General features: G+C 36.9%; 1 non-coding gene and 1 pseudogene across 1 annotated transcript; one reads left to right on the forward strand and one right to left on the reverse strand.

Moving 5' to 3' along the window:
• Positions 1 to 643: 643 nt before the first annotated feature.
• Positions 644 to 1,365, reverse strand: LOC144364952 (protein lin-7 homolog C pseudogene; annotated as a pseudogene).
• An 8,329-nt stretch (positions 1,366 to 9,694) lies between these two features.
• On the forward strand, positions 9,695 to 9,801 carry LOC120888823 (U6 spliceosomal RNA). The gene has a single exon (XR_005732494.2). It is a non-coding gene; the product is annotated as a U6 spliceosomal RNA (small nuclear RNA).
• Positions 9,802 to 26,700: the final 16,899 nt, after the last annotated feature.

Here is a 26,700-nt window from a genome sequence, read left to right on the forward strand (position 1 = left end):
TTGTTGACTACAATTAGAAAGGGATATAATCATTAATGCTAATAGTCAAATTACATCCTCTTGCCTCACTGCTTAAATATTATGACATACATATTTTAGGTGATGATTGTTTCAGTGTTTAAAACTTACTTTTATAAATCAGTATAAACGAATACCCATTATACATGTTCAAATAAAAGTAAAAAACTTCCAATATGCTGTGTTATTATCTACCATTGATTATATATATATTATGTGTATGTTCAAAGTACAAAATGCAGTAATGATGTTAACAACTACAGGGTAATGAAGTGAGACTGCCATACTTAATTTCTTGGAAATCGTAAAGAAATTTCAGAGGTTAAAAGAAAATATAGTAAGCAAAAAAAAAAAGTTGGAGAACTGTTAATTTTAAATAAGTAGCCAGATGAAAAAAACATTCTTCTTAAAAAAAGATTAAGAATGTAAAAGTACATTTTAATATTAAAAAAGCATTTTTAAAAATCTATAACAACTTTATGACAAAATCTGCATTTGAAAAAGGTCTGTAAAAACAGCAGGACAGAATTGCCCTCAACACCTTTTACTTTTTCTTGTCAGAAAAAAGTGTATGCATCTCTAGAACCATAAATGATGTTAAAATAGGCATTTATAAAATGGCAAGGAGTATTTCAAGGGAAGTTTGTATTTTTTTTATAATCATTGGCATTGTGGCCATCAGTAGGTCACAAGTAAAACTTCTCTAGCTAAAAAGCAAAATTGAATATAAAGTTTTAAATGTATTAGGTCTGTTGCCTGCGTTTTGCAGATCTCATTTTTTCAAAGCGTGACTCCATTTCTTCTAAGACTTTGGGTGTATACCGTACTACCAATTTAACCTTTCCTTGGGCTGCTTTCAGCAGTTCTACAGCTTTTTCATGATGTTCTCCTTCAACGCTCACTCCATTAACAGAAAGAAGTTGATCTCCTCATTTGAGGCCCCCATGCCTATCAGCTATTCCACCTGGAATTATTCTAGATATATAGATTGGAGAGTTTTGTTCTTTGCCTCCCATAATATTGAACCCAAGTCCCTCTTCTGTTTTGGGTAGCTCAACAACTCGAGGATGAGAATGTCCTTCACTGGCAGCAAACGCAGTGACAGTAGCCTTTGCAGTTGCATTAGCTCTCACTTCAGGACTGCTACTGATATCCACAGTTTCATAGACATGTTCATATACCTCTCTTACAGCATTGCAGAACTCACTTTGAAGGACTCTTTGTAAAGCCTGAAGTTTCTGTGGTGGTACCTCTCCACTCCTTTGTAGTTTTTCCAACAATTCAATTGCTCTACAAATATCCCTCTCCAGGCGTACAGGTTCTCCCAGCGCCGCCATCTTCTCCCTTAGCAATCTGAGATGAGTCTCTTGAAGGCAGCATATTGTTGGGTCTTTTAAAAAAATCCAATGTACCAGCCTATGTCTTTTGATTGATGAGATTAAGCCATTAATATTTAGAGTTATTATTGAGATATGATTTGTATTACTGGTCATTTTTTGTCTATTTTTGGTATTTAGCTTGACTTGGTTTCTCCTTTGGTTGACTTTTCTTTTATTGTATTTTTTCCCTTTGCAGATTTTCATTGTTGTTTTTCATTTCCTCCTTGTGGAATATATTGCCAAGAATGTTCTGTAGTGTAGGCTTTCTTCCTGTAAATTCTTTTAGCTTTTATTTAATATGGAAAGTTTTTATTTCATCATCAAATTTGAAGCTTAATTTTGCTGGATTTAAGATTCTTGGTTGGCATCCATTATCTTTTAGAGCTTGGTATATGTTATTTCAAGATCTCCTAGCTTTGAGCGTTTGGGTTGAAAAATCTGCTGAGATCCAAATTGGTCTTCCCTTAAAGGTAATCTCATTTTTATCTCTTGCAGCCTTTAAAATTCTATCCTTATTCTGTATGCTAGGCATTTTCATTATAATGTGTCTTGGTGTAGATATGTTGTAATTTTGTACATTTGGTGTCCTATAGACTTCTTGTATTTGATTTTCCAATTCATTCTACATGCTTAGGAAATTTTCTGATATTATTTCATTGAAGAGATTGTGCATTCCTTTGGTTTGAATCTCTGAACATTCCTCTATTCCAATAAATCTGTCTTTTGATGGTATCCCATAATTCTTGGATGTTCTGTCCATGGTTTTTTTTATCACCTTCACTGTGAGGTCAACTTTATTTTCAAGATTATATATTTTGTCTTCATTGTCTGAGGTTCTGTCTTCCAAGTGGTCTAGTCTATTGGTGGTGCTATCTATTGAGTTTTTAATTGGCTTATTGTTTCTTTCATTTTGAGGATTTCTGTTGTGTTTTTTTTTTTTTGGGTATCTCTCTTTCTTGAAGTAATCTCTTGCAACCTGTATTTGTTCTCCTATCTCTTTGTTGGTGTGATCAATGGTCACCTGAATTTGTTCTCTTATCTCTTTGTTGGAATGTTTAATTTTTGCCTGTATCTGCTCACTTAGGTTATTTTAGTTATATATATTCTGAATACCTTCCCTGATATTTCACCTGCTTCACTATCTATGGATTTTATTGTTGTAATGTCTTGGTTTGTTTGGGACACTTTCCTCCCTTGTTTTTTCATGATGTCTGTGTGTCTTCCTCTCTTGCAGTATAGATCTGAGGTATTACAGCTTCTGTCCTAATGTTTTATAGTGTGCCCACAAGTTACCAATACCTCACTTTTAAGGGAGAGATTAATATTATAGCATTCAATATACCCAACGTGCAGCCAAATATCAGTTAGCTTCTATTTTTACATTTACACTTTTGTCACTATGAACAGAAATGAAGAGTTCAGTTATCTTCAACCATATAATCAATAGTTTTTTGTAATGGTTTACATTTTCTGATGGTGGAAGGGGGCCTGGGAGGTTGGCTGAGATGTTTATGAGGTAGAATGTGAGAATATGGAGGTATTAGATTATATGACTAGTGAGAGGATAATCATAAGAAGTTGGCTGTTAGTAAGAGAAGCAAGAGATAGGCAACCCTATGCAAGAGTTCCTGTTACCTCAGCAACAGGATAACTGTTAGCACCCCTAGTAAAGAAACCTCTGGTTCAGCCAGCCACAGGGCCCTTGGTGATGTCTTACCAGGTCTTTATTGTTATCTCTTTATAGAAGCAGCAATATCTCAGTTTCTTGGCAGTGGCAGCCTCAAGCCTATATATTTTCTCATGTTGGGCTGTGGAGCCATGCTTTGGTGAATAAGGAACCCCAGCACAGGGTGACTGTCTGCACAGGTGGCTCTCCATGTGGGTGTGGGGTGGCATTCCCCCACAACTCCCAGCCGTGAGCACAGGAAAGCTGGGCTGGCTCTGCCTTCAGAACTCCTAAGGGCCGAAGTGGCTCAAGGCAGGTGGGTTCTCTATAGCATTTCTTTAGTGGTGATAACAACTTTAACAACTGCAACTTCCTTAGCCCCAGTTTTATTCCTGCCTTTAAGTTCACGTTTTCCAAATCTTTCTATTCTGCTTTCTGCTCCTGATTACCACAACAAATTTGGCTAAAAGCTGCCAGCAATATCCATTTTACCACCTGAATGCTATGCTGCCTAGAAATTTCTTCTGCCACATTAAGTAGTACATCACTTTTAAAATCAGCATCATAGAGAGTCTCAGGAGACAGGCAAAATACAGACAATTTCTTAGCCAGAGCATAACAGGAATGGCCTCTACTCCAAATTCCAATAGAATCCTTCTCTGAAACCTCTTGGTCCCTGTCTTCACTGTCCATGGTCCTATTGGCATTTTGGTCTTCTGAGCTCCCACCAGAATTAGCCATTAAGTTCCACTTACAACAAGCTAAAGCATCTCCAGCTTGCACTGCTAAACATCTTAAAATTCCTCCCACCAATTTCAAAAAACTACAAAAAGCTTCTGAACCACATGGTCAGGTTAGTCATAGCAACTACTTTGCTTCTGGTACAAATTTCTGTTTTAGTCAGCTTTTTCACCACTGTGACTAAAAGATCCAACTTGAACAATTGTAGAGAAGGAAAATTTTATTTGAGGGCTCACAGTTTCAGAGGACTTAGTCCATAGAATTCCAGCTCTTATTCATCAGGGTTCAAGGTGAGGCAGAACATCATGGCAAAAGGGATTAATTCACTGGTTAGGTTAAGGCTATAACCCAATCATTTCTCCTTCTTGCATTGCCTCACACATGAGCTTTTGGGGGACACCACATCTAAACCATAACAAACACTTTAAGTAAAATGTAAGAACTTTGCAACAATATAATTTGATTTATTTTCTTCCTAAGTGCCAATGTTGTCTTATATTTATGAAAAGTATGTGAATTTTAATCACCATATTATATGTTTATGATATTTACCTCAAATAATCATACGCATTTTAAATAAAGTAAAGGAAAATAAGTATCTTTCAATTATTTTTGTTGTTGTTTGTGTCTGTGTGTTTGCCATTTACAGTCTTTATTATTACTTTCTTTAGATTCAGGTGTCCATCTGCCATTTTCTGCAGAATTTTATTTGTTATTCCTTGTAGCAAAATTCTATATGAATATTATGTTTCATTCATAATAAAATATTTATCTCACCTCACTTTTATGGTTTTATTAATTCTTTAAAGTTATACATTGTATTGGGGTTCATTTTGACATAATCATACATGCCTGAAACATATTTTTTTCCACTTCAATTCCCAGTACCTCCTCATTCCCTCCCCATCCTTCCATCCCATATTCCCTTTCCTCTAGTCTACTGGTCTTCTTTCTGTTTATTTATACTTCTTCAAATTAATGCCATATATATATATATATATATATATATATATATATAGTGCTTTTATAGATATATGCTACCTAGATATATAAAAGTAAAATCACTGTTGCATATTCAAAGATGCACATAGAACAACTAGGTTAATTGCAATCTGCTTTCATTTTTGAAGGATATTTTCAACATATTTGGAATATATATTAATTTTTTCTTATATAACTGAAGAAATACCATTCAATTATTTTTTCTTGTTTTTATTTTTAAATATGCAATTGACAAAAAGGAGTGAATATATTAAAGATATAAAATGTGATGGTTTTATGTATATATACATTGTGTAATAATAACCATAATCAAATTCACTGTCACATCTATCACCACCCATGGTGTACATGAGATTCCCCAGAACTTGCTCATCTTATAAATGAAAGTTTGACCAACATGACCCTTTGATCAACATGTTTCCATTTTATCTTCCTATGCACTCTGGCAACCACCATTCTACTCATTAAGTCTGTAAGTTCAATTTCTTAAGATATCACATGAAAGAAATGATGTGTGTATATGTTTATTTTTGTGTGTTCATTTTTCTATCTCTTTGTGGAGACAAGTGAAGTGCATGGAGTACTGCATACGTGGCATACATTAAGTGCACCTGAGTGACAAACCACTCCCCTCCTGCTACGTGCGTGAGTGGTAAACCACTTACCCCATTGGCACAGCCCTGGGCATAAGACTACATGTTGCAGTCACAAGTGCTTGCTCTGCGGCCCACTCCTCGATTTTTTGCCTCAAGGAGAGTTGACAAAGAATTGTATTGGTGGCTGCCCATAATCTGCCTATATACTGCCCAAGTATATATAGATGGTAACTACGCAATAAAATCAGAACTGCTTCCAGCTTAGTCTCCAGAGGTCTTGATTCCTGACTCCACAGCCACACTCTCCTCTACCCTGTTCCATGGACCTCCTTGTTGGACGAGAGAGAGCCCATGCATCTCTTTCCATTGAGAGGATCTAGAAGTGACTACCACAAGCAATAAGCCAAATCAGACAAATTTTTTTTATTTTGGTCTTGAGAGATAGATATATAGATAGATAGATACATCAATTGATCGATCGATCGATCGATCGATAGATAGATAGATAGATAGATGATAGATACCATATTTGTAACCATGCTTGATTCTAAGGCAGAGAAGAATAAGATGTACCAGGACCATCTTGTTATGCTCTAAAATAACAAAATGAAAATTACATTTTATAAAAACAAAACAGGCATTTAATGTATATAAACATTTTTTCAAGGAAAGCATGCCGTAAGAAAGGATTAGTCTAAAATATTTGAATCATAACTCATCTCCACATCTTATTTCAGTATAATGGAAGCTAGTAGGTATACAAGGCCCCTCTCTGCCATACTTTTATCTAGGGTTATAGTTCCATAAGATCAACAAACAAGGACTGCTTCAAAGGAGCCTAAATTTAATTGGATCACATGCTGTGGAGCAATTTATAACCCAAGGTATTACAGTGAAATAAAATTCATAATGGTTGTGAAATAAAACATCAAAACTATGGTCAAGAATTTAGGTAATTAAAAATAAGTACATATAAGTCACGTATACACACACCCCAGGTCATAAAAAGAACAGGTCTAAATGCTAATTGTAGTGGGTATTTTAAAAAAATCATTAAAATTAAAGTGTTAAAATATTTAGTTCTCAAGGGATACCTGATGCTGTGGAAACTAAGGTTAAAACTCATGCTCTTCCAAGTGTAGGAATCCCCTAAACTATAGATTTAGTTGAAATTTCAGGAGGGTTAAACCCTAAAAAGAGGTAAATCAGAACTAGTCTCAGCCTTAACAAAATTACCTAACTGATTTATTCTGATTGGATCTGCCTTCCTGCTTTAAAAATCAAAGATTTATTTTCTGGAGCAAAATAATTTCAATAGGAACAAGACTGCTTATTTTTTAAAAATCTAGAATTCAATAAAAACTGCTTAGGAATGATGAGAGACAGAATAAAATAGTGGAAGATAAAATAAACAATAGAAACAAATCTACAAATGAAGGAAGTCTGACATGAACAGACAAGAACTAGAAAATAACAATTATCCAGACTCCCACCTCGGTTGAGTGCATAGAAAATTTAAATGTTTTTCCTGCCTCAAAAATGAGGAAAAGCAAATGAACTACAAAATCATAACTTTTTCTTTTTTCAGTTTATTCTTGTAACTGAAGCCACACATCATCCAAGGAATCCAAATTCCAAAATGAATGGTCCAGTCAAATATATATATGACATAAGATAAAGTTCTAACAAATTATTCATAATAAAGTGTGGGCTGCCTTCTCAGTCTGGAAGAATTGAGGTAGCAGACACAAGGGTACCTCACACTCATGATATCTTCTTCCTGGCACTCCACTGGGAGCTCACTAGAAAAACTAGAGGAACATAGGAGATAATATGGGGATCCTCAATATCAGAGTTCAAGAAGTGATCAACACCAATAGGGGAGTGTTTTAGTCTTTTTTTTTCTTCTGCAACCAGAAAATCTGACAAAAACAATTTAAGGAGGGAAGGTTTATTTGGGGACTCATGGTTTCAGAAGTCTTAGTCCATAGATGGACTGAAACCAAAGTTTTAAGGTGAGATTAGATTTCCCACTTCACCAATTTCCTCTGGGTTCTTGTATTGCAAACTTTGATTAAAAAAATTCATAGACAATCGTGGAAGGCAAGAGTAAACAAAGTAGGATTTATTTGAATGAGAAGAGACATAACTCCCACCATGTGGGAGAGTGTGATAACAGAAAATCCCATTTTGGTGTGCCAGCTTAGGAGTTTATATATAGTTCCAGGCAGAGCATGGAGTAAAATCTATGTAAAATAGGTATTGAAAAATCATCCTGGCTGCCACCCAGTTTCACTTCCATCCTCCTTTCTATAACTTCCACCTGGATTTACCTCACCTTCCATTTTCCACTTCTGGGACAAAGGAGTTGGCTGTAAATCCACAGGTGAGCCTCACGGTCTTTTACATTTGAAATAGGCCTTGTTGGTGCTCATTAATATGTCTCTAGGTGTGGTTAAATGGGTCCATTATCCTGACTGCCTATTATCCTGACTACCATCTATTATTTTATCTTCATTCCTTCCCCCCTCTGAAGAAGGCACTCTAAATGCTTTTAGAGTAAAGATGAACATTCTAGCTGCTTCAGGCTGAAAAGGGGTATTGAAAAGGACAGCGTTCAGGGTCCTTCCACAGAGACCTGTCTAAAGACTCCTAGTAGAAAAAGTGCTTTGTCTTGGATTCCATGGGTAAGGCCATCTGGAGCTTGGGCATCTCACACATCGGTGCAGTTCACAGGTCCATGGTGGTGGTTGGCAGGTAACTCATGGCAGGTAATGGACAAGGCATTCATAGAGCAAGAGTCATATTAAGACAATAAACAAGAGAGCAAACATTATTTTCTATTAAATAATTAGCATTATTATTTATAACCATTATTATTAACTAGTCCCTGAAAACTATAAGTGACTTATCAAATCTTAGGGTGTGGACTAACATGTCACTGATTTGTGAGTGAGGGCCTCTTATTGGAAACATTAGTAAAGTTGTTAGAAATATATACATTACATTTAGATTTCACAATGGCTTAAGAATTCCTCTTGAGCTATATCAAAAAGCCATCTGATTTTGTAAAACAGCCTTTGTATTGGTGTTACTTCTGTCTAATAGAGAGATTTTCTTTAGCTGTATAACCTCTCAACTTTACTTTTCAGAGAAATGGCAAGTGTACATCTTAAGTTGCACTAAAAGAATCATTATCTTTCCTTTTAAATATTCATATATGACTGTGCTTTGTTAAACCTTTCTGCCATTTTTAAGATCAAATGAGTCAAAACATCATTTTTACCTACTATTAAGAGCCAGCTGAGGTTCCTCAGGGTGTCATTCTAGGGAACTTGTGAAATATCTCTTAAGCTTCTATAGTGCTATCTACCAGGAAGGGTCAAAGTCTTGATGACCTCATGTGGCTTCCCTTGGAAGCATTAGGCACTTTATTCTTCAATGATTCTCCTCTTTGCAGCAAATGCACTTGTTGGCTTCCTTTCTATAGAGTCCCATCAATCCCCTTGATTGGGAGATCATGTGGCCCAGAGTTTCAAAGCTGTTAGAGAAGCCCCCCTCATTCCCTGGGTTCAAGCTGACCTCAGAGGGCAAAAGAGAAATATTGGTTATTCTTTGCCCTTTGACTTCCTTGATTTTTGATCCCCTGGTTTTAAACATCCAGTAGGCCAATGATACAATCTTATAGTAACCTCTTTTAGTTTACTGAAAGTAACACCTATCTGTCCTGTAGGTGATGGCTTATTATCTCAAACTCACTCAGATGAGATAAGAAACAACATGCAACAGAGTTATAAAGTTTTACAAAAAAAATGAAATTATCAAGAGAAACAGTATTAGTGACCAGAAAGTCTTATTTGATACATAAATGCATCTCATTAATATGATAAAGCCTTTATGTACTCAAACAGATGTAAACTAGATTTAAAATTGAAAATTTATTTTTTAAAAAAAGAGGCAGTAGTTATTGGTTAACTTGCCTGAATTTTTAAAACTTTTATATAGCAAATATACAAAACTTGAGAATTTAGTATATATTCTCTCTAGACATACATATCTAGGATGTCAACCTGAAATAACAAAAGTTGCTTATTTAACCAGTGATGGTGATATTATTTAAAGGACTTTAAAATAGGTGCAAATTCATAAGACTTAGTTTTCCTATGTAACTAAACTTAACAGACACTAGAAATTATCTTAATAGATAAGCATATCAATGTTTTAAGAAACCCTGTTGTTAAACCTAGAGAATTAGATTTTCTCTGTATCAGTATATTAAAATTTGACTTTAGGTGCTCGCTTCGGCAGCACATATACTAAAATTGGAATGATACAGAGAAGATTAGCATGGCCCCTGTGCAAGGATGACATGCAAATTCGTGAAGCATTCCATATTTTTTTATGCTAAGTGAAACTAGCCAATCCCTAAAAAACAAATGCCAAATGTCTTCTTTGACATAAGGAGAGTAACTAAGAACAGAGTAGGGAGGAAGAGCATGAGAAGAAGATTAACATTAAACAGGGACGAGAGGTGGGAGGGAAAGGGAGAGAGAAGGGAAATTGCATGGAAATGGAAGGAGACCCTCATGGTTATACAAAATTACATACAAGAGGAAGTGAGGGGAAAGGGAAAAAAACAAGGGGGAGAAATGAATTACAGTAGAACAGGTAGAGAGAGAAGAGGGGAGGGGAGGGGAGGGGAGGGGGGATAGTAGAGGATAGGAAAGGCAGATATGACACCACCATACCTGACACATACAGACTCTAGTATGGCAATATGTAAATCAGTGGATGTGTAACCGATATGATTCTGCAATCTGTATACGGGATAAAAATGGGAGTTCATAACCCACTTGAATCAAAGTGTGAAATATGACATGTCGAGAACTATATAATGTTTTGAACAAGCAACAATAAAATTTTTTTTAAATAAAATAAATAAAATTTAAAAATAAAATTTGACTTTAGTAAAACTTGATTATAGTTAACTAAGTCACATATGAACATTTTGAGATTCACCTTTCATAAGCCTTCTGCAACTTACACATTTTACAGCTTGTTTACCCAACAAGTTAACCAAAATATATTGCTATACTTTTGACTTTCATAAATTTACTTTGAAACAATCCATGAAATTTCTGAATTAAAATAAATTATGCCTTTTTAACAAGATTAAATACTCTCGAGTAACTTTAATTTAAAAATGGGGGGTTGTACTGAAGATTGAATCAGGGGTGCTTAACCACTGAGCCACATCCCCAGCCCTTTTTAATATTTTATTTAGTTACAGGATCTTACTGAGTTGCTCAGAGCTTCTCTAAATTTCCAAGGCTGCATTTGAACCCAAAATCCTCCTGCCTCAACCTCAACCTACAGGCATGCACCACCATACCTGACTCAGTTGAAACTTTTTGTACTCTTTCCACATAGAATTAAATCTGCTAGAATTTTAACTCTTCATAACTTTGCTTTCAGTGAATACTCAGAACAAAGCAATCTTTAAACTGTTATCCCATTTATGAATTTATAAAAACACACCTGACAGGGCTGGGGATATAGCTCAGTTGGTAGAGTGCTGGCCTCGCATACACAAAGCCCTGGGTTCAATACACAAAACACACACACACACACACACACACACACACACACACACACACACCCTCCCACACACGACAAACCCAAATGCATTACTTTAAAGAACTTAGAAAAGTATTTGAGTTTATATTTAGCTGTTGTAAATTAATCATATGTCTCTTTTAACAAACACATTTATGAAAATTAATGCTATTTATTAGATCTAATTTACTCATTTCTAACTTTAACTTAAGGTTACCTGTGAAAATCAAGATATCAGACAAGTATAGCCACATTTTCCCTACTGGAAAAAAAAATCCTACAAGCAATGGACATTTTTTAGAAAACATTTTTGATTGGCTGACCACCTAGAAAAACATGTGAGTTAACTTCAAAGATGTCTTTTATTCTTACCAATGTAAATTGACCCTTTGGTTAAAGCTTTATATAAGTCAAATGAACTGAAAAGTCATTTGGATCCACTAATTAAATTTATGAGTATTCATTTACCTATAAGCTAATTTTGATCCCATGTACATTATATATGGATACAAGCACACATATTGACACAACAATATAATACACAGATGTCCACACATACATAAAACAGGAAACAAATCTTGTTGTTCTTTAGCAGGTTTTAGATCTCCACAGATAGGAGAAAATGCTACAAATGTTCATTCAAGTTTCTATTAAAGTCTTTAGAAATTAAAATAGAGCAAATCAGACTTCACATGACTTACACATAGGGTAGGCCTATACAGTAGGAAATGTTAGTCATAAACTCTGACAGCCATGGCAGACACTGAAATCAAGGTTCAGGTGGCCATTTATCCTCAATGACCATCAGATTTATTCCCAACATCACCATGGTTTATGCTCTCCTTAGAACTCTGTAAAAAGAGTTTTTTTTAAATGTATTTGAGAGCTAATCCTTGAAAAATTGCCCTCTTAATAAAATATAGCAGGAAGAAAAATCAGGATTATATATTTAGGTGCACAAAACTGGAGGTGAGTTCACCAGTAAAAATTGAACTCAAAAAAGATTTTTTCCCCCCAAAAAAATGAAAAATTACTCTAATAAAAAGGAGTATACAGAACACATTTATCAGATAAGCATGCACTTTTGGATCAGATTAGAGTTAGCCCAGATATCAAAAGAATGTGGGAGCTTGTGAAATCCTCATACACAGGATTTTTGTGGGTTTTTTCCCCCTGTGCCCATCTTGAGAGAAAAAAAATCCCCTGAGACTTAGGGTGTCCCCTGACATTCCTGGCTTACTGTGTTAAGTCCTTGCTGCAATATTGTCATCAAAGTAGCCTCTTAAATGTTCTCAAAAGGTTTAGGACTAGAGCAGTTGGCTTTTCTGGACTTAGTGAGGGAATAAAACCCAAAGTTATGAGAAAGTGCCACAGTGGTTTGGATTTAAAGTTGGCACTTTTTTCTCTTTAGTCTGAACTGTTTTGGGCAATTGCTCATGTAACTTTAGCTGTAAGGTGGTGTTAGAGTTTATGCTCCCTTCAAGAATTAATCTCTCCCTGTCCTCCAACTAGTGTTTGGGCCAAGCTTGAGTATAGTAAACATTAGGCATCTTTCCCCAGGGTTTGAGTGTCAAAGGAATCCCATTGTCCACATTCTGTGCCAGATGGTGTGTTACCCATCTGAAAAACAATGTAATAGACTCAAGATTTATGACCCTACACTTAATCTAGTAGGTAGAATGTCTTAGAGCGATTATAGAGCTTTTCCTAGGGAAACAGGCAGAGTTTAAATTCTAGGGACCTATTATTCTTCCTAGTAGGACAAGACTATCTTTCCCTTTAGTCTGATAAAGTGTAAACTGGCAGAACCAAGTATTGGTCAGACAGGATCTGAGATTGAGCTCCATTTTTCCTGAGGAAATTGCTACAAGGAAGATAAAAAGAAGCAAAGAGAAAGAGGCAACTCACTCACACACTGGTAGATGGACAGGTAAGGCTGCTCTACCTTGGAGTCGTCAGATGGCACTGAGAATTTACCTCAGCCTGGGATCCAGGGAGCTACCAAGTGAGGTCCTCCCTCCACCATCAGGTGAAAGGCCATGAAAGAGATTAAAGCCGAGATGGAGCGCGTTGCCAATCCATTGGCTTTCGACCATCTGCATTCACACCAGAGAGTAGCACTGGCCAGAGACTTACTGTGCTTCAAAAAGAGACTTCAGTTTCTCAGTGAATGGATTCCCATGATGGCCATGACTGAGGCAAGATCAGACCGACATTCTCTCCACCAAAGGCAGAGAGAGATTGATAAGTCTCACTCCAGCAAAGCCTTTCCCCTGAGTCTTAAGTCTGGCAGCCCCACTATTCTCTTTTAACTGGCTGACAGGGTCCCAGTAATTTTTGATAGAGACAATGTACAAAATGGAGTACAGGACTCCTGGAAGAAAAGCAAAGTGACAGAGCATTAGTTCATTTCACTCTCCCTTCTGACGGTCCCCATGGAGGCCAAGACGAATCCAGAGTTTTGAGATGAGACTAGATTCCCCACTTCACCAATTTCTTCAGAGTTCTTCTCTTACAAATTTTGAAGAATAAAATCCATGGACAATCATGGAAGGGAAGAGTAAACAGAGTAGAATTTATTTGAAAAAAGATAGAATTCTCACCATGCAGAAGGGGGCCTAATAGCAGAAAAACCCATTTTGGTGTGCCAGCTTAGGAGTTTATATATGATTCTAGGCAGAGCATGGAGCAAAATCTATGTGAAATCGGTATTTAAAAAGCACCCTGACTACCCCAGGCTCAATTCCATCCTCCTTTTTATAATTTTCACCTGGGTTCACCCTCAACTTCCATTTTCCACCTCTGGGACATAGGAGGTGACTGGAGGTGTTCCCACAGGTTAGCCTCGGCGCGGTCTTGTACATTTGAAAAAGGACTTGTTGGTGCTCATTAATATGTCTACGGGTTAGCCTCTAGGTGTGGTTGAACGGGGCCCTTTATCCTGACTGCCTGATCATTTTACTGTCTATTATTTTATCCTCAATTCACTTCATTGCTGTGGGCCCAAAGCAAGGCAGAATATCGAGATAGAAGAGAGTGGTGGGGGAAAATGACTCTGCACAATACACCAGGAAGCAAAGGAGAGGAGGCTTCTCACCACAAAGAAAATATATACACAAAAGGCAGGTCCCCAGAGACCCATGTCCTCCAGCTGCACCCTACATCTGCCTACGGTTATCATCTAGTTAATCCCTATCAGAAAAAAAAAACAATGCACTGATTGGATTAAGAACCTCATAACCCAATTGTTTCACCTCTAAGCTTTCTTGTACTGTTCATACATGATCTTTTGGGACAAACCTCTAATCTAAACCATAAGAAAGAGAAAAGCAAAGCCCTGTCATCTTCTCCAAACACACAGATGCCCACAAGTTGTCTGACAGGGTGACTGGATTGGGCCCTCTTCTTTCACCCTAGAAAGTGCAGTGATTCCTCTTCAGTAGAATCAGCATTTATTTGAAATAAACCAATCTCAAAAAAGCAAAGGTTGAATGTTCTAACGTGCAGATGCTGGCTCACAATAGAGGGGAAAATCACTGGAGTAAACAAGGGAGTTTGAGGGGAAGAGAGAGGGGATGGGAATGGGAAAGGCAGTAGAATGAATCAGACATAACTTTCCTATGTTCACGCACGAATACATGACCAGTGTAACTCCACATCATGGACCACCACAAAAATGGGAAGTTATACTACATGTACGTATGATACGTCAAAATAATTCTACTGTCAAGTATAACTAAAAAAGAACAAATTTTTAAAATTTTTAAAAAGAATTAGCACTTTCATTTAAAATAAAATAAATGCTTTCTCCCCTTTCTGAAGAAAAATAAAAAGAATCAGCACTTTTTTATTGATTCTTTTTAGTTATACATGATAGAATTAATTTTGATATAATTAAACAAGTATGTAATATATTTTATTCTAATGAGGACCCCATTCTTGTGGATGTACAGGATGGTGGGATTTATTATGGTGTATTCATATATATACATAAGAAAATGATTTCAGACTCATTCCACTGCCTTTCCTTTCCCTATCCCCCTCCCTTCCCTTCATTCCCCTTCATGTAATCTACTGAGTATCTATTCTTCTACTCTTCCCTCTTATTGTGGGTAAGCTTCCACCTATCAGCAAAAATATTTGAACTTTTGGCTTTTTAGAACTGGCTTATTTTACTTAGCATGATAGACTTCAGATCCACCCATTGACTTGAAAAGTCATTCTTCTTTATGTCTGACTAATATTCCATTGTGTATATATGTTGCAGGAAACAGACTGATTCAGAAGCAGCAAGCGGTACTCGGAGAGAAGGAGAACTCCAAACTTTATATTACTCCAGGGAGCCCAGAGGAAAACAAAACTCCAAATTCTGAGCTCCCCTCTCCTGTTTCTCACAATAATTTATGGGCTATCTGGGGTCATAAACTTTCTAGTCTACCGAGATACAGTTGTGCATGGGGTTTCCACTAGGAAGCACGTTTACAGAAGCAAAGTGCTATAAAGGGAAGAACTGACTCCACCTCCAAGGCCTTCCATAAATCTCTAACCTTGGTTCAGGAGCCTCCATGGGTTCATTTACACTTCAAAGGAGAGTAATCGGACTCCCAGGGTAAGTTATCTACAATCCAAAAGGTAGAGACCCACAGTCAGGCTTCCTGGGGAAAGGCTGGAGAGGGGAGGGGAACTGACCCCTTCCCCAGGCATTGGTTTCTTACCATAACCTTTTTTATAATTTCATTTCACAACCAGGTCTGGTTTTGCCATCACATATGTACCACATTTTCTTTATCCTTCCGTCTGTTGACGGGCACCTAGGTTGGCTCCATAGGCTATTGATGTGGCTGAATCACTGTAGTATGCTGATTTAAAATCCTTTGGATCTATACTGAAGAGTGGGATAGCTTGGTCAAATGATGGTTCCATTCCTAGTTTTTTTTAAGTAATCTCCATACTGCTTTCCAGAGTGGTTGTACCAATTTGGGGTCCCACCAGCAATGTATCAGTAAAACCTGCACTTATTTATGTGTAGGTTGGCCTTTATTGCCTGTAAGGTTCAGACAACATCACTGCATTTTTGGAGGAGATTTATTAAGGGTGTATTCCATTGATAAGGGATCCTATACCACTTCGCTTCAGACCAAGAGTCTACTTTGTAGCAAAGGATATTTAGCAGAGGTTTTATGATCATGGAACCCAAATCCTACATTCTACCCAGCATCTGCTGTTTTAACCAAGTGATAAAAAACAGCCTGATGAAGGTAAAGCTGAAGCACCAGCTTAGAGATGATACCCACAAGGATGGAGTCTGTCCTCTGGGGCACAATATATATAAGCTGAGTTAGTAACAATGATATGATGCTGTGTTTCCAACCAGTAAGAACATATGGGTCTGTATATACGCTCAGGGACTCTTAGTCCTTCAAAATGAAAGATCAGCAGTTTCTCCTAAGAAAAACATTCCCTTCCTTGGATTGACTTAGTACAGAACAGCTGGGGAGACAGATCACTTACCATGCATTGCTCTGAGCTTTCTCCTTCCCTGCTCAGATGAGGGAAGATGCTGGATTTGTGCCTCTGAACCTGCAACTTTGTGACAACTATGAAGCCTCCAGGTATTCATGAGCATTCTCTTATTAAACACCTAGGACAGCATGAGATGGAACTGAGATCCAGTTCTCTCAGGGTTCTCACAATCTCCCATTGTTCCTGAAGCTGTGACCTCACCAGCTTGAGCACCAACAGGTAACAGCAAGGGGCTAGATTCTCCATGTTCTTCCCATTGTCAAAATATGGTTTTGCAAATGATCCACACAAATCCTATCCCTGGGATCGTCTTTATATCAATTGTATACGGTTGTATCCTTGGACCTTTCCTCTTTCTTTTTTTCATTTTCCTGCTGATTCATCAGTTCAGAAAGAAAAATTATCAAGGTAGGCACTGAAGAACACCAAGAGTTTGGGATAAGGAGAGCAGTAGACCATGGGTAAGAAGAGGTCCACTGTGATGAGCCTACTGAATCTGCATCCTATCCTCACTACGTTTCTGGGAAATGTTTGTTTTTCTCTGAACTCCATGCCTCAGGGACTTTGGATTAGAAGTGCCAAGGAAAGATGGAGTCATGTATGATGACAGTAAGTTCAGCAGGCAGCCTGAGAACCGAAACTAGATTAGGACTGGAATAGGTTAGGACTTGGCCAGGAATTTTCAGTATGCACATAAACCATAAAAACAGAGTGGCCTCTGATGCTCTGAGAGCAACACCACAGTCCTCGTGTGGTCTATATGAAGGTGTTTCAGAAAGTGACTTGGTCTCAATTTTGATTCCATATGAATATTTTCTCTGTGCAGCATTATGTGAGGTCATCCATTATGACATGAGACCTGGGAGGAGAAAGAGCTGGCAGTCAGGTGGATATTCCTTGCCCTCCCTAGCATGCTTTCTCTCTCTGACAGCCATCATCTGGGGTGATTCACAGGATCTGTGTGCCCAGTATCTGCACATGGCATTCCTAAATCCCACTTCAGAAGTGACTTTCTAGTCTCAAGATACCATAGATCTTTCTATGGACATTGAGTCTTCTCTTTGGAAAGAAAATATTTCAAGGCTGAGTTTTTGTTCTGAAAATCTGTCTCATTTCCACGTGTGTGAAATTCTCTGCTCATGTCTATCCTGGAATGTTTGTTACTGTCTGATGATGCAGTGGCCAAGCTGCCACTGGCAATGGGAGTGTGGAGATTGTTATTTGTGGAAATGTCCTATGCAATGTGGACAAATCCACTCTTGGGAATAAGAACAGAGATAGGATGTGGCTAAATGTAAAAGAGACACTGAAAGGAATAGAGCTTTGAGAATTTGAACCTCCATGTTCTGAGAGGGAGAGTCTGCCTCCTGGGTGACCATTCTTCAAGTAATGAATGGGCATTTCTCCAGTTGGTTTAAACTGTATGTGTGTGTATGAGAGAGAGAGAGAGAGAGAGAGAGAGAGAGAGAGAGAGAGAGAGAGAGAGATACAGACAGACAGACAGACATAGAGATCTGTGCCTGCCTTTTGACTCCAGAGAAGAAGAAATGGTCTGGGCTCTTCATATCCTTAACTGCTCAAATAGTTTCAGATTTGTGCTCATGTGGAAATAATGTGTCTATGTTCCCAAACAAAACATCTGGTTTGACAAAAAAAATTGTCACAAAATTTTAGAGTGGGAGAATTTTTTGAATATCATTTTTTTAAAGATACAGGATTTGGTGAACATTTTGTTTAAAATTTTGAAGTTTTCATATCTACCAATAATTTAGATTATCTTTAATTTCAGATGTTGAGATTATCAGTACTTGAAGGGATCACTGGGCTTGCATAGCTAAATAGTTTGGCACACATGAAGTCACTGAAAGTGGGTAAAGGGACTTCTCAGAGTCACACAGAAATCACTTTTAGATCCAAATGTTTCACCCCATTTCCATGCTTTCCACCAGGGACCCTTTTCTCCTCTCAGAGGACAGATCAAAAAAAAACTAGAAAATATAATTACAAAAATGAAAGACCTTCAATTCTTCTGAGCTTTATATGTGAAATGGATGAGATGGATACACCCAGGGCCACTTTCAGAGAAATGTGATCTAGTGACAGCATGCCGTAGTGCTTGGTTTCTAGATCACCTGTCATCATCATGAAATTCTTAGTTTTTCAACTAGCAGCTCTGTGTTTTAATTATGTCCTGGGCCTCAGTGTACCCAAGAGGACAGTTCCTCCTACACAGGTAAAAAGCTGGTTCAGTATCCAGGAGCCTAGACTTATTTCCTGGGAAGATGAGATTGAGCCATTAATTGCCAATCCTCCCAGCAAAGGCAAGATACGGGTGGGTTCATGATTCTTAATTTAACAGGATCACCTTCCCAAGTCATATGTGTTATTTATTGACACCTTTGGGGAGAATAGGAAGAAATTCGAGATTGAGAAAGGCATCCTCCTACAGTTACATCCACCTATGCATTTTTTTGATACTAAAATCATATCTTCCCACCCAGTTACACCCATCACATGGATTATGCTATTTTGGGGCCAATTCAGAATGTAAAAAACAAAGTGAGAAATACCATTAAAAAGACAAATCACTTACAAAGTATTATGGTACTATATAGTTATTAATATATTAAGATTACCTTGGTAAGTGTGTATTCTTTGCAGCGGGGCAGGTTTGGGGCAGGGGAATTACTCCAAAGTTCTTTAAGTCTCATAGAAGTATGGGTTACATAATTTTCAGAGCTTGATGCAAAATGAAAATGCTCACAAATTATTAAAACTTAAGCGGGTCTGGAACAGTTCCCGCAGGACCAGACCTTCTAAGCAGGGGGCATTGTACAATTGCTTAGGTCACAGTGCCCATGAAGCCACACCTGATCCACAGAATTTCAGAGCTGGAAGACCAATAAACCACAGCCCTATGTCAAGGTGGTGTTGTCCCCTGTGAAGATAAAAATCATAGCAGCAGTATCCATTTGAGCACTTTCAGGAAAAGCTAGAATTATCCCTGTGGGCATTTGGGAAGCCAAGATTTTGTCACTTTGTGCCCTTAAGGAAGAGACAGTAATGAGCTAACCTTCCTGCAATCAATTTCCTTAAGATTTTGTCAGGGGGAAACTACATTGTTCACAATTCCTTTCTCTGATTCCATTTCCCTAATTGTACAGACAGAAACAGCTCTTTACAGACTTCTTGATCAATAGTTGGTATTGTCCTATGCATCTAAAGTTTGGTAGAAATTATCTCAATCTGTATCCTTAGGTTGCTGTGCTTTTACCTTGCCCTTGATTCTGATGACTCTAGAGAGCTTTGTCTCTGGGTCATAACTATAACCAGACCCTAAATTTGCTATCTCTGTTTTTTTTCAAATTCTCAGAGGAGAAGAAACTCCTGAATGAAGCAGACCTCAGATGTGATGAAGTGGACCCCATATGTGAGGATGTTAACAGAGCCTGTGGAATGCCATACCAAATCCCAATGTACCTGTATTGACACAGTTACATTGTGGTCCAGGGTAGAGGTTCAGAATCCATCACAGTATGTGTCCAGATAGGATAATGCTGACTTGTGTCCATTTTTATATGTTTACCAATCATAAATTCTTTGGTCCTTTTAGACCAGTTCTGTGTAACTGAGAAATCTTTGTGAACATCTAGAAATGTCATCACAAATTTCTTTCATAGAATTCAGAACATGGCTACTATAATGCAGAGATGTTTGTTTTCTCCTGGGTGAAATCCTAGACCAGTGACCTGTGCTCAGACTGAGTAAGATGCCAACTGCCGCTCCAGAGCTGAGATTTCTCTCCCCACAGATGATGTCACAATAAAAACACCTGAATATTCCAGAAATGTTCTATGCTATTACATCATCTTTTCTTGCATAATTTTGTTCCCTCCCCCCATCGTGACTAGAATTTGGTTTCATGAAGGCAGATGCAGGTGTAACAGAATTTCCTGTAAAAATAAACTAGCCGAAAATATTGGAAATCTAAAATGTTCTCAGAAACATAAATTGGAACAGGAAGATACAAGACTCAGGTATAAACAGAATGTTTTTAAGTTGTTAACTTGAAATGTTAGCTGTGAAGATTCTTTATAAGTAAATAAATTTATATATTTTAAATATAAAGACATTTATAAGTATTTATATATATATATATATAATAAATTTCCCAATGTATTTCTAAGCACATTTCTGCCTTTTCATGGTGGAGTTATTGGGTTTAGCACCTCATATCTGCCAATGGATAATGAACATTTGTCTCTTAAGAGTTTTCACTGAAGACCTTCATATATTCTCAACTATACTGATTTCCATTTTATTTTTATTATTTATCTTTTCTGTGTTGAGAATGAACCCCTAGCCTTGCACAGGCTAAGCAATCATCTGCTGCTGAGCTATTCCCCTTCCCTATATTGATATCAAAAAATGTAAACAAATTCAAGTGAACCCATAGCAAGGTTGGGTTTTAGCTGGAGAAACAATTTTTGCTTCCCTGTTTACTTTCTCTATGAGAAAAGATGATAAACTCACCTCTTTCTTGGTAGGTAACAGTAGTCCTAGCAGTGGATTACAGTTGGAGTTAGTGATGTTCTGTTGGACTCTCGACTGTTCTTGTTTCCTCAGCATGTTGTAACCAGGATGAATGTGGATATTCATCTCCACTCATATCCTAGAAGATACTGATGTATGACATCTAGGGAAATAGTTTTATTGTAAGAAGTAATACTCTCTCTAAATTATTCTATATTCCTCAAATTATGTATTTTGAAGAAAGTGAAGTAATCCTCTAGGTTCAAGCCAGAGGTACAGAAAAGTCAAATGATAAGTTTTAAATGCTAAAAGTACTTATTTAATTTTATCCCCACTTCCCAAAATATGCCTGTTGGGGAAGGGAAGGGGAATGAGGTTATTTCTGTCCTGCTGTCAATAGGACAGAGTAGTACACTGTGCAGAGTAGGGTCAGACTTCCTAAGCTTCACAGGAAAATTATCAGAGTCAACCATTTTCTGGGCATCAGCTGCAGATAACAAGAAGATGAATCACTATCCCTATATACACTCTAGAATATTTCTAACAGCTCTTAGATGTGTTTGAATTATCATGCTTCTAACCACTTGAATTTTTTAATATCTTTATTTTATATTTATGTAGTGCTGAGGATTGAACCCAGTGCCTCACGCATGCTAGGCGAGCTAACCACTTGAATTTTTAGTCTGTTTCTGCCTTTCCTCTCTATTCCTCCTATCGTTTCCCTGCCCAGTTTTACCTAATATATGAACATTTTACTGTTTCTCCCTTCTCTAAAATATTATTCTTAAAAGCTTTTGGGGGCTGAGGTGGTAGCTCAGTGGTTGAGTGCTTGTCTCACATGTGTGAGGCATTAGGTTTGATCCTCAGCACCACAAAATAAATAAAGATATTGTGTCCACCTACAATTTAAAAAAATATTTTTAAAAAAAGCTTTCTTTACATAACCCACCTTTACTGATGTTTTGTGTTAAAGGAGAGCTAAGAGTAAAGACATGGATCTTAGCAAATCAACCTAATCTTAATATCCCACTATTGTTATACTTCAGCCTTTCACTCAAGAGAATTTCTCTTTGGATCTCTTTCTATGTTCACTCTTTGACCATTACTTAGTCCACTCTCTCTATTGGCCTTTTCTAATTCCTTTCTTTTACAAATTTTGAAATGGCTTACATAAGCTTCTTGAAACTGACCCTCCATCCTCAGGTATGGAGAGGTAACAGGAGAATAATCCATTAAAACACACTTTTTTCAAATAGAGGCAAAGCAGAAGAATTTTGTCTACTTAGAATGGTAAGATTTGCTCATGGGCAGGAAATCACAGGAAAGTGTTATGTTCCCAGTAGTCATTATCAGTCTGATTTTCTGATTCTCATAGCTGAGGTCTCGTGCACAAGCTGAAACTGTCAAACAGGACTTACTCATTCTGCCTAATCTGAGTTGAGGCCAGCCTTGCACTGGTCCAAGAGGAACTGCCCAATTTCTATATAGAAACACAACAGTAGTTTAGCAGATAAGTCTAGTTTGTGGGTGCTAACAAGCACCATGCTCACATAGCAGACTTCAGGAAAGGAATTTAAATCTAATTATAAAAATTGGACACTGACTGAGGTACTGTAATACAACAAACATACAGCACTAACTTTTGCTACTACTACCCACAACCCACCCCCTTTTCCTGAATGCAAAAGTAACTGCTGGTGTTTCTTTTGATATAGTAAGATTTTCCTTCCTGTTATATACCACTATGGTCATAAATGCAAATGTGTCTAATGATGAGCAGAAAAACATCCTGCACCTTTGGTCATATCTGATTAACAGTAATGCAAGAGGCCTTGCTGATCTCTATTTGGCAGAAAATTGTGGGGTAACTGTGAGGTATGTTTTTGAGTGCTTTGAAAGATCCATAGCACCTATAGAATTTCTTAAACTAGTAATTTCATCATTGATCAATCATAGAGATAAAGGGGCATTTAACTTGAGAAATTTTAATTTGATATAATAATAACATTTCATGTAGTTTGGCTCACAAAATGACAACAACTTCTAGCATATTCTCTATATGTGTGTGAGATATATAAAGATATAAAGATTGAAGAAGATATCTGAACATATCTTCTTAAATTGGATAGAGTGTTTTATATGCCATGCCTCCCTATTTCTTACAAAATGCTAAACTAACAGGGGCTGACCACTCCCAAAATCAACTCTAGAGAAATAGTAGTGATATGGGAATAGGTATCCAAGGCCTATCAGGACGAGTCTCTCCTTGGGTGGACTGAAGCCTACTTTAACCTGGCAAGTGAGAGAGCAGAGAGTGTGGCTGGGTTGAAGGAGGGCATCAAGCTCAGAAGAGGGCTGTAGGGGAGACAATGAAAGTTCTGATCTTGCATTTCCCTAATTCATTTTATTACTTGTGCTATAGCTACAGAAATTTGTGGCAGCAACCTACACTACTTTCTATGTTGTGACTCAGGGAAATACAAAGATTACTAAGTTGAGAAGCTAAACAGTGAAAAAAGGTACAATAGATAGGCTAAAGAACAAATTGGTGCATGAAGAAGGCCAGAGAAATAATAGAGGTAGAAAATATCAATGAAGTGCTAAAGAACATAGAGATAGCATCTACTTATCAGGATCCCCAGAAGGGAAGAAACATAAACTTGGAAAAAAGGAAATTTGAAGAACTGATAGATGGGAATTTCACAGATACACACACATACACACACACACACACACACACAAACACACACACACACACACAACTAAAGTCAGTTATATTAGTTCACCATTTTGTTAGGAATAGATGACATGTAAAAACATCCCATTTAAGAACAAAAAAAATACTTGTAGATTGCCTCTCAAGTAAGAAAAATGAAAATTACAAGTCGAGGTAAATATAGAGAAATTTTTAAAATAGCAAGGTAAAATTTCCAGAGAAAAAGGAACATCATCTGCCAAGAAAAATCAGGTTGATTCTAAACTTCTCAATAGCAACAGTACTTGTAAGAAAATAAGAAGGTAAAATATTTCTTGAGAGTTTTAAAAACAAAATTTTGAACTTAGAATAGTAAATATAGCAAAAATTTAAATTTGGTCTAGGTCACAGTAAAGTCCTGTGTTATAAATATCTCCACCGTCTGATCCAATTAAATTTGAAACAGTCATCTTTACACCATTTTTTCAGACTTGCTTTGACACCAAGGGTGCTCATTTTGGTTATCTATTGCTCTGTTTTCCTTGGTTAATCTCTAGCTGGACTATGGTTAGCCTGTTGTTCTTGTAAAACTACAGCATCCTCTTAATTGCTTACCAAGAAAAAAATATATCTACTGTTTTTGAGAACAACCGATATATTTTGAATATTAACCTTTTATCAGATATATGGTTTGCAAATATTTTCTCCCACTGTATGGGTTGCCTTTTCTTTTGTGTACTGTTCTCTTTCATGTGTAAAAGCTCTTTATTTTTGTATGGTCCCACTTGTCTTCACATTCTGTTCCAAACAGAGTTAGTTATCCCAGGGCCAACTATGAATCTATTCTTATAGAACAAAACCCCTATGCAGCACTTGCCACTGATGGGAGTAAAAACCTTTTACCTTGGGCTTAGACTCCCCCCTTGTAACCAAGATACTGGGCAATTGCAGTATCTTGTCCTTTCTTGGTTTTTTTTTGGTTTTTTGTTTTTTTTTTTTTTCAGCATGGAACTTCAACCTCTGAGCTAGCTGGAGGGGATGAGAAATTACGATAGTCCACCCAACCTGGGGAGACACTGCAATACATGATGAGAGTATGGCAGAGGGAGGGCCTGGTATTCTCAGCTGCATTCACCAACTTCCATTATACTCTGATGAAGACTAGATGTTGGTTTTAGTTCAAGATCATTAGACCATGCTTTCTTATTTCCTTGAATGTTTTTCCATTTGCTTTATGCCCTTAGAACAATATCCAGAAATATTAAATGGTTGTTATGGTTTTATAAGAAACTATTTTCATCTGTTCCAATATTTCTCTGGGGAGAGAGTCTGTGGAGCTCCTCAATACTATTATAGAATTCTCTCTCCTTTGTTACTTTAGAGCAAAAAGAGATGATCCTGATTCATCTTATTTTTCTGTGCTCCAGAATTAAGCATGTTTACAAGTATGTTACACATAAACCAATACCAAAATGAACCAATTTTTCTCTTGGTTTGCTTATTGCCGTTAGCATTCAATTACTCATAGATCCTTTCAGTGAACAGAGCTGGAAAAAAATGTACACTTACAAATATATATATATATATATATATATATATATATATACACACATTGTTTCTGTTGTATATATACATGCAAATATAAAACTATCTTATATTTTCCTTCCAAAAGAGACTATAAAAATAATAATTGAATCAATTTTCCCATATCATGGTTATATATCATCATGTGTCTTCTGTGAGAGACACCAACACTTCTGAGTAAACCATTATATAGCTAAGTATTCTTACTATTCTTAGATATTCTTCATATGGTACTGTAGCAAGTAGTTTAGATTTAAAGGTTTTAAAGTCTACTAAGGTTCTTAACGTTAAGTGAAGTGATAAAAGCAATAACTTGTACAAAGCTTCAGTAAACCATAGATGCATGTTTCAATATCTAGAACAATTATGAAAGCACAGTAAAAGAATGTATAGGCGCTGGGGTTGTGAGAGCACTCACCTAGCACATTCCAGGCACTGGGTTCCATCCTCAGTACCACATTTTAAAAAATGAATGTATAGGGCTAGGGATATAGCTAAGTTGGTAGAATGCTTGCCTCGCATGCACAAGGCCCTGGGTTCAATCCTCAGCACCACAAAAAAAAAAAAAAAAGAAAAGAAAAGAAAAAAGAATGTAAAACTAAAAAAAAAAACTGAAAGAGAACTATTAAGACATTTGATTGATAGAAAATATAGCAAAAGGAGTAAGAAAGGCATAAGACTGGCAGGTAAAAAAAATCTAAGATCATAGATAAACACATAAATTGGGGGTGTGTTTTTATTTATTTACTTTAATATTGAGTTTTATGATTTCCTTATAATATTTGGGATATTAGCCCCATATCAGATATATTGTCTTTAACATTTTCTCTCACTCTACATGCTGCTTCTTCATTTTGTTTATCGTTTTCTCTACTGTGCAGAGATTTCAGCTTGTTGTCGTCCTACTTGCTTATTGTTACTCTTGTTGCCTGTGTTTTGGTTTCCGATCCAAAAGTATCACTCCAAGACCAAAACCAAGGAGATTTTTCTCTAGGTTTTCTTCTAGGAGTTTTAGAGTTTCAGACTTAATATTTAAAGTTTGAATTCATTTCAAGTGACGTTTTGTTTATGGTATAAAACAAGAGCACAATTTTATTCTTTTGTATGCCAATGTCTAGTTTTTCCAACATCTTCACTTAAAGGCATTTTCCTTTCTCTATTGCATATTCTTGGTTCCCTTGTCAAAAATTAGGTGAAAATATATATAGATAGATAGATATAGATATAGATAAAGAGAGAGAGAGAAATAAACACACACACACATACACACACACACACACACACACACACACACACTATTCAGCCCCCAAAATCGAAGAAATTCTTTCATGTCTGTTGTAATATAGA

Source organism: Ictidomys tridecemlineatus, chromosome 6 (assembly GCF_052094955.1).
Source record: "Ictidomys tridecemlineatus isolate mIctTri1 chromosome 6, mIctTri1.hap1, whole genome shotgun sequence".
Taxonomy (NCBI): Eukaryota; Metazoa; Chordata; class Mammalia; order Rodentia; family Sciuridae; genus Ictidomys; species Ictidomys tridecemlineatus.